The sequence below is a fragment of the Polypterus senegalus genome, chromosome 4 (assembly GCF_016835505.1).
Source record: "Polypterus senegalus isolate Bchr_013 chromosome 4, ASM1683550v1, whole genome shotgun sequence".
NCBI lineage: Eukaryota > Metazoa > Chordata > Cladistia > Polypteriformes > Polypteridae > Polypterus > Polypterus senegalus.
Genome location: NC_053157.1, coordinates 70,965,597 through 70,980,580, shown reverse-complemented (window position 1 = coordinate 70,980,580; position 14,984 = coordinate 70,965,597). Strand labels below are relative to the sequence as shown.

The 14,984-nt window shown below is 35.3% G+C and overlaps 1 protein-coding gene across 3 annotated transcripts in view; it reads left to right on the top strand.

Annotated features, from left to right (window-relative positions):
- The window catches only part of LOC120527435 (probetacellulin-like), a 70,831-nt gene extending 56,203 nt beyond the window's left edge, over window positions 1-14,628 (top strand). For 2 of the 3 annotated variants that reach the window (XR_005633331.1, XM_039750845.1), the window contains one exon: window positions 1,740-4,263. The gene's annotated coding sequence lies outside the window, so the exon portion shown is untranslated. Of the gene's footprint in view, window positions 1-1,739; window positions 4,264-14,208 lie in introns of those variants that run through there. The other variant, XM_039750846.1, reaches the window with a different exon arrangement.
- The last annotated feature ends 356 nt before the right edge of the window (window positions 14,629-14,984 follow it).

The window sequence follows — 14,984 nt, the reverse complement described above, 5'->3', positions numbered from 1 at the left end:
CAAATAATTATTGGTATATTTTTCCTCAGTTTAAAAAGGCTTACATTTCTTCTAAATAAAAATTTTAAGGCAGTACTTCGCTGCTGCGAAGCGCGGGTATTTTGCTAGTCTTTTATAAAGCTTACTACATGTATTCTTGAATGTTCTTAATGTGGTTGGAATGCAGGGGTTCCCCGTCAGTGTCTAATGGGTCAGTGTCATTTAAGCACTTGGACCCTCCAATCTGAATAGTAGACGAGAATGTCTTTTCACAGAAGTAGGTCGTTGTGAATAGAATAAAAATTTTGATAGCCTTTTCACTCAACACTGGGTACTCACTTTTTACGGAGAGCCAAAAGTAAGATCTTGATGGGGATGAGTGAAATTTAGCTTTGAGATTGGCATCTGATGATAGATCGATTAGGCTTTCCTTTTTGTTCATGCTATTTGACTTACAATAAATTACTATATCTACGAGGGACATTCAAAACGTTTCTGCACTTTTTTTTAAGTCAATTTATTAAGAATTTAAAAAAAAAATACATAATTTTTCTACATAGTTACCTTCCTTTGCGATTCAATTTTCCCAGCGTCGTACCAAATTTGTAATGGCCAATTACTACTCCTCCCATCTTCACCAATTCCAAAGAAAATACAAAAGTGCAGAAACCTTTTGAAAGTCCCTTATACATTAACAAATGCACACTCTTAAAATATCTTGTACAAGAGGATGCTCTAAACCAGTGTTTTTCAACCAGTGGTCTGCAATACAGTGGTGGTGTACCATGAGAGCTAACCATGTGTGTTATGAAAATAATTGTGTAGCACACTTGGGTCTGAACCCGAGAGGGGCAAGAATCACAGGTGGTTAAGACCTGAGGGGAAGCAGGCATACTGTAAGAGCAGCTCTGTGATTGCAATGTTGTAGACACAGCACAGTGTCTCCAGGCTGCTAGAGTCCATCTGCCCTGTGTGGTTGCCATTGAGCTGCATAGCATTGGTGGATATTGGGCATACAAGATGCCTCTGAGGCAAAGAGGGATAGGTAAAATGGCGAAGCAGCCTGGAGATGCCACCAAAGTGTTCACTAATGTCTGTGAATGCTGATCTCGGAGTTCCTTTTTTACCGGCTTCACTGTAGTCCCACCCCTTTGGGCAGCTGAGCATGTGTATATGTTTGTGGTTAGTAGGACAGTGGTGTGCCTTGGGATGATTTTGGTTACAAAAAATGTGCTACTACAGAAAAAAGGTTGTGAGACACTGCTGTAAACAAAGCTTTATAGTAAAGAAATTATTATTCCCGAAAAACAAAGTCACTCACTTGAAGCTTCTGATTACTTGACTGCTGTGTGTCCACAGTATCTTTTTGGTAAAAGTATAGTTTTACATTTTTAAAATAGAAGTAAAAGAAAAGACATACAAAAACAATATGCATTACAATAAAAGAGATGTCTTTATAAGTAATAATGGACAGAAAAAAGCAATCTGTAATTTGATATCTATTCTGGCTCTTTGTGCTCTAGTTTGAAAGCTCTTTTTTCATGTAACAAAAATATCAATTGAATAAATAAAAGTAAAATGAGTTTTTTTAGCAGGTTTTCATAATTTGTACAGAATGAAATACAGAAGATATAAAAAATGTGGTTAATAATGTACAGATCATCAAGGTATTAACAGGTCATATCTATAGCAAAATTTTTTTGAACTTTTTCTATTATATGAAGTTCATTTTTATTAATTTTAATTTCCAAATCCTCCAGGGCAACATGAAGATACCTGCTGGCGGGATCCATATTGTTGAATGCAGTTGGATGCAGTTAATTGACTGTATTATGATGCTTTAAAGTGTTGTATACTGTATCAATATTTCTAAATTGCTTATTTGCATATGATGTCACTAAACTGTTCCTCACCGCATACCTTTTTTAGTTTCAATTATTGTGTGGAAGATTTGAAACATATGATACAACTTACCTGTAATTCTTTGCAAGATTTATAATGGAATTTAGCTGTTCAATGAATTCTAGCAAAGACTGAATTTCTGAGTCTTAACTTTGTTCATATTGAAGATGGATTTGCCGTTATAAGTTATTCATACTTTCTATACATATTCAGCTTTTTTCTTTTTTGCTAACGATAATGAAGTCTGATTTCTATTTTGTGAGGAAGATCATATATTGATGACATACTAGCACTATACTTCATTTCAAAAGGTAACAGCTGCATTTTTAAATTTTATTGAGTTTTATTGCATTTTTTATTTTACTGTTGCTTTATTACTAGTGGCACTTATATGCATAAATTGTAAATATGTCTGTATAAGTAAAGTAGCTGCAGTTGCCTTTATGATATTGACTACCATGAATGGCAAGTAAAAAAGGTGTTTTATTTTATAATATATAACTGATAAGTGCTTAATTAAATTAGGTACAATCTTGAGAAATTGTTTTACTGTATTTTACTTGTTTAATGATTTCTTAATATTATTTTATATATTGTAACTGTAGTGGCTCCATGATTACTGTCACTCAGCTATGCAGTATTATTCTTTAATATGACCTGAAGTATACTTTCCAAATTACATTTTATATTTATAGAGCTCTTGGTCTATATTTTTTCATCAAGATTCATTATTAACATTTTAGCTGTGTACTTAAATGTATTTTCATTGTTAAAGGTCATTATTATTATTATCAGTATTATTTATATTAGACTATTTCATTATAAAAGCTAAGAACCAGAGTAGTTTACTTCATTGAGAAGGTTCAGCCACATCTCAGTAGGACTTATAAATTAAATTAAAATTGGATTAGGTGTATACAATTGTATCATTCTATTTTATTATAAAAAATTTGGAATATGTAAAATATTTTAAGGTCAGTAAGCACTCATTTTACATGATTCTTGTTAGTATGGTATTTATCGCTGTTGCAGTAGGTATGGCTGAAAAGGTATAATTATCATATTTCCAGTATTCAGAATAACACATTTTTACTTCATAGGAAGGCTTATTTCAGATGTAATATTTTTATAATAAGGTACTAATAACAACCACTAGCATATTTTAAAGTAAATTTAGAGGCCTGTCTTTAATTTAGTTCAAAGCTTCATTAAGCAACAGAACAAAAAATGAAAGGTTAAAAATATTTTTGTCCAGTAATTACCTATTAACTGAAGCTGGTAATACCAGTAAATATACCTTTTTTTTTCCTTGTATAAAACACTTTTTATTCAAGTCATTTAAACTGATAATTATCAGAGCAGCTGCCTCCAGATTAAAACAACATACAATGAATAAACACTGAGAAATAATTTGAATAATTTTAGATTTCAATGTGAATTATATCCGTTAGAGTTTATAGCTGTGTAGTTCAATATTCCTAATGTTCCTAATGTTCATTTTGTGTTGTCAGTTTTAAAACAATGCTGATAATTTAACCAGTACCTTTAAAGAAATTGAAATTACATTTAATAATTATGTTTAATATTATTTTTTATTGCTTACAGAACATTTTCACTAAGCTATTACAGTTTCATGACTTCACTACAGTCATTGTTTAATAAAGGTGAAAGCATGCTGACTTTATACTTAATACTGACTATTAATTTGTGCATTTAAGTTTTTATGTAGTTCAACTTCTTGTTTGTTCTGCAAATTTAAAATTATATTATTTGAACATGAATATAGCACTGAAAGCAGTACAAGATAGTGGCTTGTTAAGTTTACATAGTCACATTTTCACATTGCACAGAATTTGGGGTTTTTATAGCACAAGATAATTTGACACACAAAAAAAAAAAAACACATTTTCTGTACACACTGATCTATAGTTTTCATTTAAAAGACTTACACAATTTCACTGCGCACTTCAAATGATCATAAATCATTGTTAGTTTTACATTTTAAAAGCATTACAAAATAAGAAAGTTTGACTACCTGCTTAACCCAATCTGTCTCATGTACAGTGTTCATTTTAGATGTATAGCCAGTAGGTAGGTGAATGGAAAGGTGTAAATTAATTTCATAATGTTTAAAATACTGTTTGCTCTTTGTAATTAATATATGGATACATTCATAATTTAATTGCATAATCTAAAAAGTGTATTATATAGTGCAAATGTGTTGTTTTTTTGCTTTCCACAGACACTACTGTAATGTGCTCACTATATTTTTTTATAAAGCAAAGATTTAGTAATTATCTTAAGGTTTTATACCATATACTGTATATCCCTTATATTTTGCCTAATAATTGCACTGTAACATACACATATTAAAATACTGAATTAAACTTAATGTGCTAATGTGTTGTTTATTTGCCTTTTATTTTATTTCAGGTGATATCTAGGATATGCTATTACAAAAAAACAAAAAACAAAAATCAGTTAAGAAATGAAATGGTTTAGTTAAAGTTAATACATAATTTTTCAAAAAAATATGTTTGTGTTTATCATAAAGTTAAATAATTAGCAAGTAATGAATGTATTAGTTGAATTATATGATCTGCCTAAATCAAGTCCATCATTTAATTCAACTCCATTTATTTTTGTATAGCACTCGTCAATTACAGCATGCTCAAGTGTTCTGGTTAGACTTCCACTGTACACCCTGTGGCAACATGGTCATTAATCTATGGCTCAAATCACACACTAAGGGGCACCACAAAAATATGTGATTTGTGAAGAAGGACCAATTAAAATTCTAATATAAAAGGTTCTACCAGTCCTATTATAAGTAATGAAAGAGAGCCTATTTTTTAACATCTGTAGAAGCTGATTTTGTTTTAAATATTACAAATAATACACAAAACCATAATGTAAAAAATTTTAAATAACAAAATAAATGACTAAATAAAATCTGGAAAATGAACCCCAATTATCCAAGCTAATTTATTGTTTTTGTGTTGTCACAGGAAACAATAATTGAAATTAAAAATTGTAAATGTAAAATTATGTATTGAATGAAATATATTTGAATGTGGGTCAAAAATTGTGGAGGTTACATATATATTTGGTATAAGCTACCACATGGAGTTTTCATAATAAATCACTTAATACATTTGAATACACACTGAAAACAACTGAATTCTCATTACCAATAAGTAGTTTATATATACTTTTAATATGTGACTTTTTATATATGAAGTTACCTTAACCACATTTTCTTTTGTCACGTGCATGCAGAGAATCCAATATGTGCCATATTACAGTTTGACTTATTTTTTATATGTGCTCTTATTAGCAGTAGTTTACATATTAGGGAGCTACTATACACACTGGACAGCTCCTCTGATCAAAATGGTAGGGTTTACAGAGCAGGGGGCCAATGTTTAGACAAACAAATTTGGTGTTCTTGCATTGTACAGGGAGCTGTCTAGTTCATTTATAATAGTGAAAGTGGAATGGAAACACAATGGAACACAGCATGACGTGTGAATGTGAAATGGCTGTCAAGAAAATACCCTAGCATACACTGCTGCATTGATTGGAGAAATTTTCAATTATGTTTTGGTTATTCACACTGTAATAAATACTTGAATGTGTTGAAAATTCACATAATGTAAAAGCTTTAGTATGTGCCAAATCTGTAAGTCATCTGTGCCTCTCATTTGCAAACACAACTTTACCAGTTACACATAATATTCATATATATCTTTCCTAATGAACAGATTTCTTCCAGCCCCTTAATTATAGCATAACCTAACTTTTCTAGTGCTCATGAGGGGGATTTAAAAATGTATTAATTAATAATTTGGTTTCTTTCGTTGTGAGAGATGGACGTCTGAAGCGGAGCTCCACTAGCAATGGTGTTATTTTTCATATTATCTTCTTATTATCCTGAGATATCCTGCATTTATCCAACCTGAGGGTACTACTACAGTATATGCAAGCATATATAAACATGGCCAACAAGAAAGGGACTCAGAAAGAAATGAAAACTAAAGCTACATCTAATTTCAGACCGACAAGTCCAAGTTCATACTCAAGGTACGGCCTTTTATAGACTGACCTGGTTCAGATGGGTGAAAGCCCAGACTCCTCGGGACCATGGTCCGCTACATCGTCTCTGGCTGAGAGCGTAATGCGGAGCGAATGTACGAATGCAAGTGATGCAGATTACGATAGCTCGCCGATTGGAGAAGATCATCTAAAACTGGAAAAGGCCTTGCAGTCCGCGTTTTCAGCTACTCCACGCGAGCCGGGAACACCAGCTGTAGTAGAGCCCACCGCCTCACCTACGGTGCATGAAAACAGAAATGATCTGTCTGAACTGAAGGTGATGATCGCAGAGCTCAAGCAAGAGATAAAGAAAGATATATGGAAAAGCAAGAAGGCAAATGAGAAGCTGTGAAAGGAGCTGCAGCAGAATAATAAAGACTTGGAGAAATGCATATATATTCGCTTTGAGGCAGTCTTTAAAGATATGCTGGGTAAAATTGAAGAGCACATTCAGGAAACCACGTCTAAACTGAGCATACTTGCCGACCAGCTGGAGGATGTCAAGGAGACATTCACGACTCGGATTGAAACAGCCGAAAATCTAGCTGCCACTGCTGAAGGAAAAGCAACAGCTGCCAACTCCTAATGCAAAAAATTCGGAGACAGACTTGCTTCTCTGGAAGATGGAAGCAGAAGAATTAATATTAGAATCAAAGGTCTACCTGAGAATTGTGAAAGTCCAAACCCAGTGAAATTCGCAGCTGAACTATTCTCTAAAATAATTGGAGAGGACTTTAAATCAGATTCTGAGATGGCAGCGGCTTATCGCGTACGTGGGTCAAATACCATTAGACCTAGGTCTTTTATTATCCGCTTTGAGAGAGTATTATTTAAGCTAGTGGTGATGGCACTTCTCAGACACAAGCAAGAGATTACATATGAAAATAACCACATTCGTATTTTCCCTGATTTCTCTTCTGCAACAGCTGCTAAACGTGCAGCCTTCTACTACATTAAACAGCGGTTACGGCAAGCCAATATCAAATACAGCCTCTTGTATCCTGCCAAACTGAAAGTGGAAGTGCAAGGTCAATTCTCTGTCTTCGCCAGCAAGGAAGAAGCAGAAAAGGAATTAAGAAAGTTGATCCCGACACTATTCTAAAAACACAGTAGTGAGTCGTAGCCTGTCATGACATGGCAAGGATATATAACCTACTGTTTGATTTATTTGTAAACATACGGGTATAGTTATACATCCTCTTTATTTCTCAGACGCTATCTGTTTATGTTTTAATTACAGTTATAGACGTGTGTTTATTTTTTTTATTATTATTTCCCTTTTTTTCTCTCTACCCTAAAGGAGACTATTTAACATCATACCCTTGGTTTATTGTTATTATTGCATTAAGACTTACTATGCTTATGCTGGACCACTTTCTAACACCATTTCCCAGGTTTATTATCTTAATACTTTAAGATTGCTAAAGATTATATTTTAAGTTTATAGTCTGTTAAGGATATTTTTGGCATATAGTATTTAGACTGTATTTGCAATAGATATTTCTATTTTTTAATCCTAAAACGTTGCTGCGTGGGAGCATGTTTTGCTTTGGATGTGCTCTGTCTCTTGGTATGTCAGACGACCAGGACTGCGTGAATTGGGGTGTAGCCTCACGTGTGGAGGCAAAATGGGAGGGTGGCAGGATAAGAGGGGGAAAGAAAGAGAGCAGTCTATATCTATATCTAATCTATCCTTTTAATCCTTATAATTATAACTACCAATGTAACAATAGGCTGCATGGCAATTACTCTTGGGGAAATAGGAAATTAAGGTTAAAGCTAGAAAATGACATCAAAAATTCAGAATCAATGTCTTCATGATGGGACAGTTAACTTTGTGAGTTGGAATGTTAAAGGTCTGAATCACGAATTAAAGAGAAAGAAAGTATTCTCTCACCTAACGGGTTTAAATGCTAAAATAGTATTTTTACAGGAGACCCACTTACTTAATAAGGATCAGTTCCGGCTGCAAAAGGACTGGGCTGGCCAAATGTTCCATTCTAGCTTTACAAAGAAAACTAGAGGTGTGGGAATTCTCATACATAGAACAGTCTCATTTGTAGCATCAGATGTAGTATTGGATCCTGAAGGGAGATATGTGATGGTCATGGGCAACTTATCTAACTGTAAAATGATTTTGATAAATGCTTATGCACCTAATGTCGATGATAAGGAATTTATACAAAATTTATTTGCATCCATTCCCAATGTGAACACTCATAAAATTATAATGGCTGGGGACTTTAATTGTGTTTTAAATCCACTCTTAGATAGGACTTCTATCACGGGGGGACAACATCTAACACTGCAAAGATAATTACAAAGTTTATAGCTGATCACAATTTATCAGACCCCTGGAGGTTTCTAAACCCAAACTCAAGAACATATATTCTTTCTACTCACCAGTGCATCATTGCTACTCAAGAATTGATTATGTCTTTATAGATCATAATTTCTTGCATACGATTAAATCTTGCAAATATAATGTTATTGTTATTTCCAACCATGCACCTCTGATCTTGGAGCTAAAGTCACTATGCCCCACACACTCACCTCACAGATGGCGTCTCAACCTGCTTCTGTTAGCAGACGATAATTGTACAGAATTTATATCCAAACAAATCAGTTTCTTCCTGGAGACAAATACATCCTCTGAGATTTCTGCAGGAATACTCTGGGGAAACTCTTAAGGCCTTCTTAAGAGGACAGATTATTTCATATCTTCCCCACAGAAATAAATTAGAAACCAAGAAAGTATCAGAGCTAAAAAGCGAAATTACTAGAATAGATGAAGAACATGCCAGGCTTCCAAGCGAGGCTCTACATAGGAAAAGGCAGGCTCTGCATTCAGAACTCAACCTCTTGACAACTAAAGAAACTGAACAACTAATTTATAAATCCAGACATCATTACTATGAACACGGAGAGAAAGCTAATAAGCTTTTAGCTCAACAAATCCACAAGCAAGAAGTCCGCAACACAATCCCAGTAATCACCAACACAAACGGAGACAAAATCATCGACCATAAAAATATAATGCACACATTTAGAGACTACTATAAATCCTTATATTCTACTGAGTTTAAAGAAGACAGCACACAATCTAATACATTTCTGAATACATTCCAGATACCACAAATAGATACTTTTAGTGCAGATGAACTGGATAAATCTGTGGTGCTATCAGAATTACTAGATGCTATAAAGTCACTTCAAGGTGGAAAGCAGCGGGCCTTGATGGCTACCCTGCAGAATTTTATAAGAAATTCTCCGTTCAGCTAGCTCCCCTTCTATTAGCAACATTTACAGAAGCCAGAGACAATCAAACTCTTCCTCAAACTTTTCGCCAAGCATTAATCGCCGTCTTTCCTAAACAAAATAAGGACGTATTACAATGTGCATCATACAGACCAATTTCACTTTTGAATAATGACATTAAGATACTCTAAAAAATCATAGCTAGCAGGATGGAGAAAGTGTTCCCTTCGGTAATATCACAAGATCAAACTGGATTAATCAAGGGTTGACACTTATCTTCCAATCTTCGATGCCTGTTTAATGTAATACACTGTGTGCACAATTATTAGGCAAGTGAGTATTTTGACCATATCATCATTTTTAATGCGTATATTCCAACTCCAAGCTGTATTAACTTGAATGCTTATTGGATTTAAGCACGTCAGGTGATGTGTATTTGTGTAATGAGGGAGGGTGTGGCCTAAGGAGATCAACAGCCTATATCAAGGTGTGCAGAATTATTAGGCAGCTAGTTTTCCTCAGGCAAAATGGGCCAAAAAAGAGATTTACTGACTCTGAAAAGTCAAAAATTGTAAAAAGTCTTTCAGAGGGATGCAGTACTTTTGGAATTGCTAAGATATTGGTGTGTGATCACAGAACCATCAAACATTTTGTTGCAAATAGTCAACAGGGTCGCAAGAAACGTGTTGAGAACAAAAGACGCAAATTAGCTGCCAAAGATTTGAGAAGAATCAAACGTGAAGCTACCAGGAACCCATTATCCTCCAGTACTTTCATATTCCAGAGCTGCAACCTACCTGGAGTGCCCAGAAGTACAAGGTGTTCAGTGCTCAAAGACATGGTCAAGGTAAGGAGGGCTGAAAGCCAACCACCACTGAACAAGAAACATAAGTTGAAACGTCAAAACTGGGCCAAGAAATATCTGACGACAGATTTTTTTCAAAGGTTTTATGGACCGATGAGATGAGAGTGACTCTTGATGGACCAGATGGATGGACCTGTGGATCAGTAATGGGCACAGAGCTCCACTGGTATTTTTAAAGATGAGCTAGTTGGACCTTTTTGCATTGAAGATGAACTCAAAATCAACTCCCAAACCTACTGCCAGTTTTTCGAAGACACTTTCTTCAAACAGTGATACAGGAAAAAGACCATGATTTTTATGCAGGCCAATGCTCCATCACTTGCATCGAAGTTCTCCACTGCGTGGCCAGCCAGTAAAGGCCTTAAAGATGAAGGAATAATGACATGGCCCCCCTTCCTCATCTGACCTAAACCCTATCTAGAACTTGTGGGCACTTCTTAAACGCTAGATTTACGGGGGAGAAAAACAATACACCTCTCTGAAGAGTGTCTGGTAGGCTGTAGTCACTGCTCCACAAAAAGCTGATTGACAGATCAAGAAACTGACAGACTCCATGAATGGAAAGGCTTATGACTGTTATTGGAAAGAAGGGTGGCTATATTGGTCATTGATTGATTGATTTATTTTTTGAAATGTCAGAGATGTTTATTTGTAAATTTTGAGGTGTTTGTTTATTATTCTCACTATAACAGATGAAAATAAACAAGTGAGATGGGAAAATTTTCATTTTTCCTTTAGTTGCATAATAAATCTGCACACTAATAGTTGCCTAATAATTATGCGCACATATGTATTCCCCTGATGATGTTCACACTCACATTTCCGTTGTGAAACATTCAGGTTTATTAACATTTTGGATTGACTGATAGCAGACTGGTAGCTGTTTGTTCCATATTAAAATTAATCCTCAAAAATACAACTTGCCTAATAATTGTGCACACAGAGTATACTCACCAACAAAGTCAAACACCCCAGAAATAATATTATCATTGGATGCAGAAAAAGCATTTGACATGATTGAATGGAAATACCTTTTCACTACATTGGAGAAATTTGGGTTTGGTCCGAGCATTTGTGCATGGATCAAACTATTGTATACTAATCCAGAAGCTTCAATTTGTATCAACAACATTTGTTCAGACTACTTTAAACTAGAACAAGGTACCAGACAAGGATGCCCCTTGTCACCGCTGCTATTTGCAATTGCCATTGAACCACTGGGGGTTCACTGTTGAAATACTGACCAGATAAAGGGGATTATCAGATAAGGACTGGAACAGAAAATCTCTCTATATGCAGATGATATGGTACTGTATATATCAGACCCACAAAATTTTGTGCCTGCAGTTTTAATAGCACTCACAGAATTTTAAAAGATCTCTGGTCTCAAAATTAATCTGAATAAAAGTGTATTTTTTCCAGTGAATTCTCCAGCATATAATATTAGATTAGACACCCTACCTTTTATCATTGCATAACAATTTAAATACTTAGAGGTAAACATCACAAGTAAACATAAAGCTCTTTATCAACAAAATTTCGCTGTCTGCATGGAAAAAATTAAGCAAGACTTGTATAGATGGTCAACCCTTCATCTCACTCTGACTGGAAGAATTAACATTGTTAAGATGAATATTCTTCCTAATCTCCTTATTTCAAAAACTTTCAATATACATCAATTAATCATTTTTTAAGCAATTAGATTCAACAATAACCTCATTTATTTGGAACTCAAAACATCCACGTATCCAAAGAGTGACCCTTCAAAGACCAAAGGCAGAAGATGGCATGGCTCTACCTAACTTTCAGGTTTATTACTGGGCAGCAAACAAACAAGCTATAAAAACCTGGACACAAACAGATGGACATACATAGGCCTAGTCTGCAATAGAAGTAAAATCCTGCAGTACTTCTTTATATTCCCTGCTTTGTGCCCCAATAAATGCAAGTTATCAGCAATATACTGATAACTCAATTGTGCTTAACTCACTCGGAATATGGAACCAATGTAGAAAGCATTTTAAGATGGAGAAGCTTTTATCTGTGGCACCTCTGCATGAGAGCCACCTCTTTTAACCTTCACAAACATATGCAGTTTTTAATATCTGGAAAAAATTTGGGATTAACTTGCTTAGAGATCTTTATATGGACAAAATGTTTGTATCCTATGAACAATTACAGTCCAAATTTAACATTCCAGCTACACATTTCTTTCACTATCTTCAAATTAGGAACTTTGTTAAACGGAACCTTCCCAATTTTCCTCATCTTGCATACTCGTCCATGCTGGAAAAAATATTGCTCAGTTTCAAGGACTTAGACACCATCTCTGCAATATATAAAATTATTTTGCAGTCCCTCCTTTTTAAAGATCCAAGAGGACACTGAAAAAAGATCTCTTAATCAATATATCAGAAAAGGAGTGGAAAATAGAAATGCAGAGAATTCACTCGAGCTCCATATGCACAAAGCATACAATTATTCAACTCAAAATTATATATCGAGCACATCTATCTCGCCTGAAACTCTCCAAAATGTTTCCAGGGCAGGATCCAACCTGCGAACGCTGCAATCAAGTCCCAGTCACACTGGGTCACATGTTTTGGTCTTGCACCAAATTAACATCATTCTGGACCAAACTTTAATTACCTTTCAGACAGCCTTGGTGTCACAATCCCTCCTAACCCATTAACAGCTGTGTTTGGTGTTCTTCCAGATGGCTTTAAAGTGGAGAAGGACAAACAAACTGTGATTGCATTCACTACACTTTTGGCACACCAACTTATTCTGATAAACTGGAAGAATCCTATCTCTCATCTTTTAAGTCAGTGGGAAACCTATGTTTTATACTATTTGAAATTGGAAAAAATCAAAGACTCTGAGGATCTGTACAGATTTTTTTCAAAACATGGCAGGATCTAATCAGTAATATTTTAGAATACGCTCTTAAAGCACAGAGGAAGCAATTATTTCTGCATTTCTTTTTCTTCTCCATTCATCTATATTGGCTTATCAAACTCATCAATTTAGGCATGTTTACAAGCCTTAAGTTTTACCCCATTGGCCATGCTCTTTTCTCTCACTTTTTTGTAAAAATTGATTGATTTGTATGGAATGATTACAATAAAATTAATATAAACAAATGTATTAACAATAGTCTCTGACAATAGTGAACAGCTTATAGCACTCAAGAGCAGTTTGTGAACCTAGAATAAATACTAAGGAGGCTAAAGAAGAAAAAGGGTGTTTTATTGAATAAATAATAAAGTAACTAAAACCATAAGGAGTAACAAATTACCAAATAAACAAAAATGCCAATTCTGACTTCCCCACTAGGGCCTAAGTATTTAGAACTGGCCACTCCTGTCTGTGTGTTGGCCTTATACAAATGCAAATAGCACCAAAACACTCATTTTCCTCAACTTCCCCATCTTTTACTCAAGGCTTTCGGCCTTCCTAATATCACCCATTACTTCCAGAATTAGGTATGCCCTTTAGACATCCTAAAATCTCAGCATACACATAAAAAGTTGGGTAGTACATAAGTAGCATCTGTAGCCAAAGACTTGAAGTGTGTGGCTGTGATCTGTGAGTTTTAGTCCACTATACATTATTTTATTTAAAACTGGTAATTGTGGCTATGGATAGACACAGCTGAAGCCTAGCAAATCTAATAGGGAGAAGGCAAAATTGAGATGGAAGAGACAAGTGAGGACAACTCAAGCAGGCTAATAAAAGAGAGTAGGTGTACATCATGGTTTGATGTTCAGTTTATGGTTAACAGTTACTGTGCTATTTCAGTTTACCCTGTGCCAAAAAAAGATTGCATGTCATGTTTGGAAATTGCATATTCTTATTTTAAAACCAAATAATGTGAGAGATGTATCAAAGCCCTGTAATTCTCCACAAAATTGAAAACTCACCTAAATATGAATGGAAGACCTCACGTTTGCCTGTACCTAGAAAAAATGCCTTCATCACTCTCTCTCGAAGTGGTCAGAGCCGACTGCAGGAACCAATAACTACACACAGGAGCTTTCCCTCGATGATATTAAAAGAAGCTAAGTGTTATCGTTTCTTTACTGTTATTTTTCCTTTCTTCATCTTAGAATTACCGCTGTACCACTAGGGACGGATATATCTTTAAGAGACTGGTCCTGGACGATATGAATCCTCCTGTGGTAGATGACCTGAGCCAACTGCAGTTTGGAGGATGCAATTATCTACGACATCTGCTCAACAAGGTCTGTTCTCACCTGGACAAAGCTGACAGCGCTGTGAGGATGTTTTTTTGATTTCTCCAGTGCCTTTAGTACCATCCAGCCATCCCTATTAAATGGTAGACTCTGAGATATGCAGGTAAATGACCCTATGGTGTTCTAGATAATGGACTACCTGTTGGGCATATCACAGTTTGTGAGACTCGACGCCTGTGTTTCTGATATGAATGTGAGCAGCATAAGCAACAGTCCTGTCTCCTTTTCTCTTCACTCTGTCCACCTCAGTCACTTGTAGAAATACTCGGACGATTCTGCACCTGGGGGTTTTGGGATGGGGGGTATTGATAAAGGGGTTGAGACAGAGTATAGGAATCAGGTGGAGAACTTTGTTTCTAGGTGCAAATAGAATTTTCTGCACTGGTTATTGACTTTTACAGCACCAAAGAGCCTCAATGTCCAGTCACTATTCAAGGAGTGGATGTAGAGGTAGTCCACTCCCACAAATATTTAGGGGTTCACATTAATGACAGGTTGGACCGGTCTCTGAACACAGAGGAAGTATGTAAGAAAGGACAGTGCAGGCTCTTTTTTTCTTAGGAAAATGCTTTCCTTTAATGTGGAAAGTGACATCCTTCATATCTTTTATAACTCTGTGATGGCCAGTG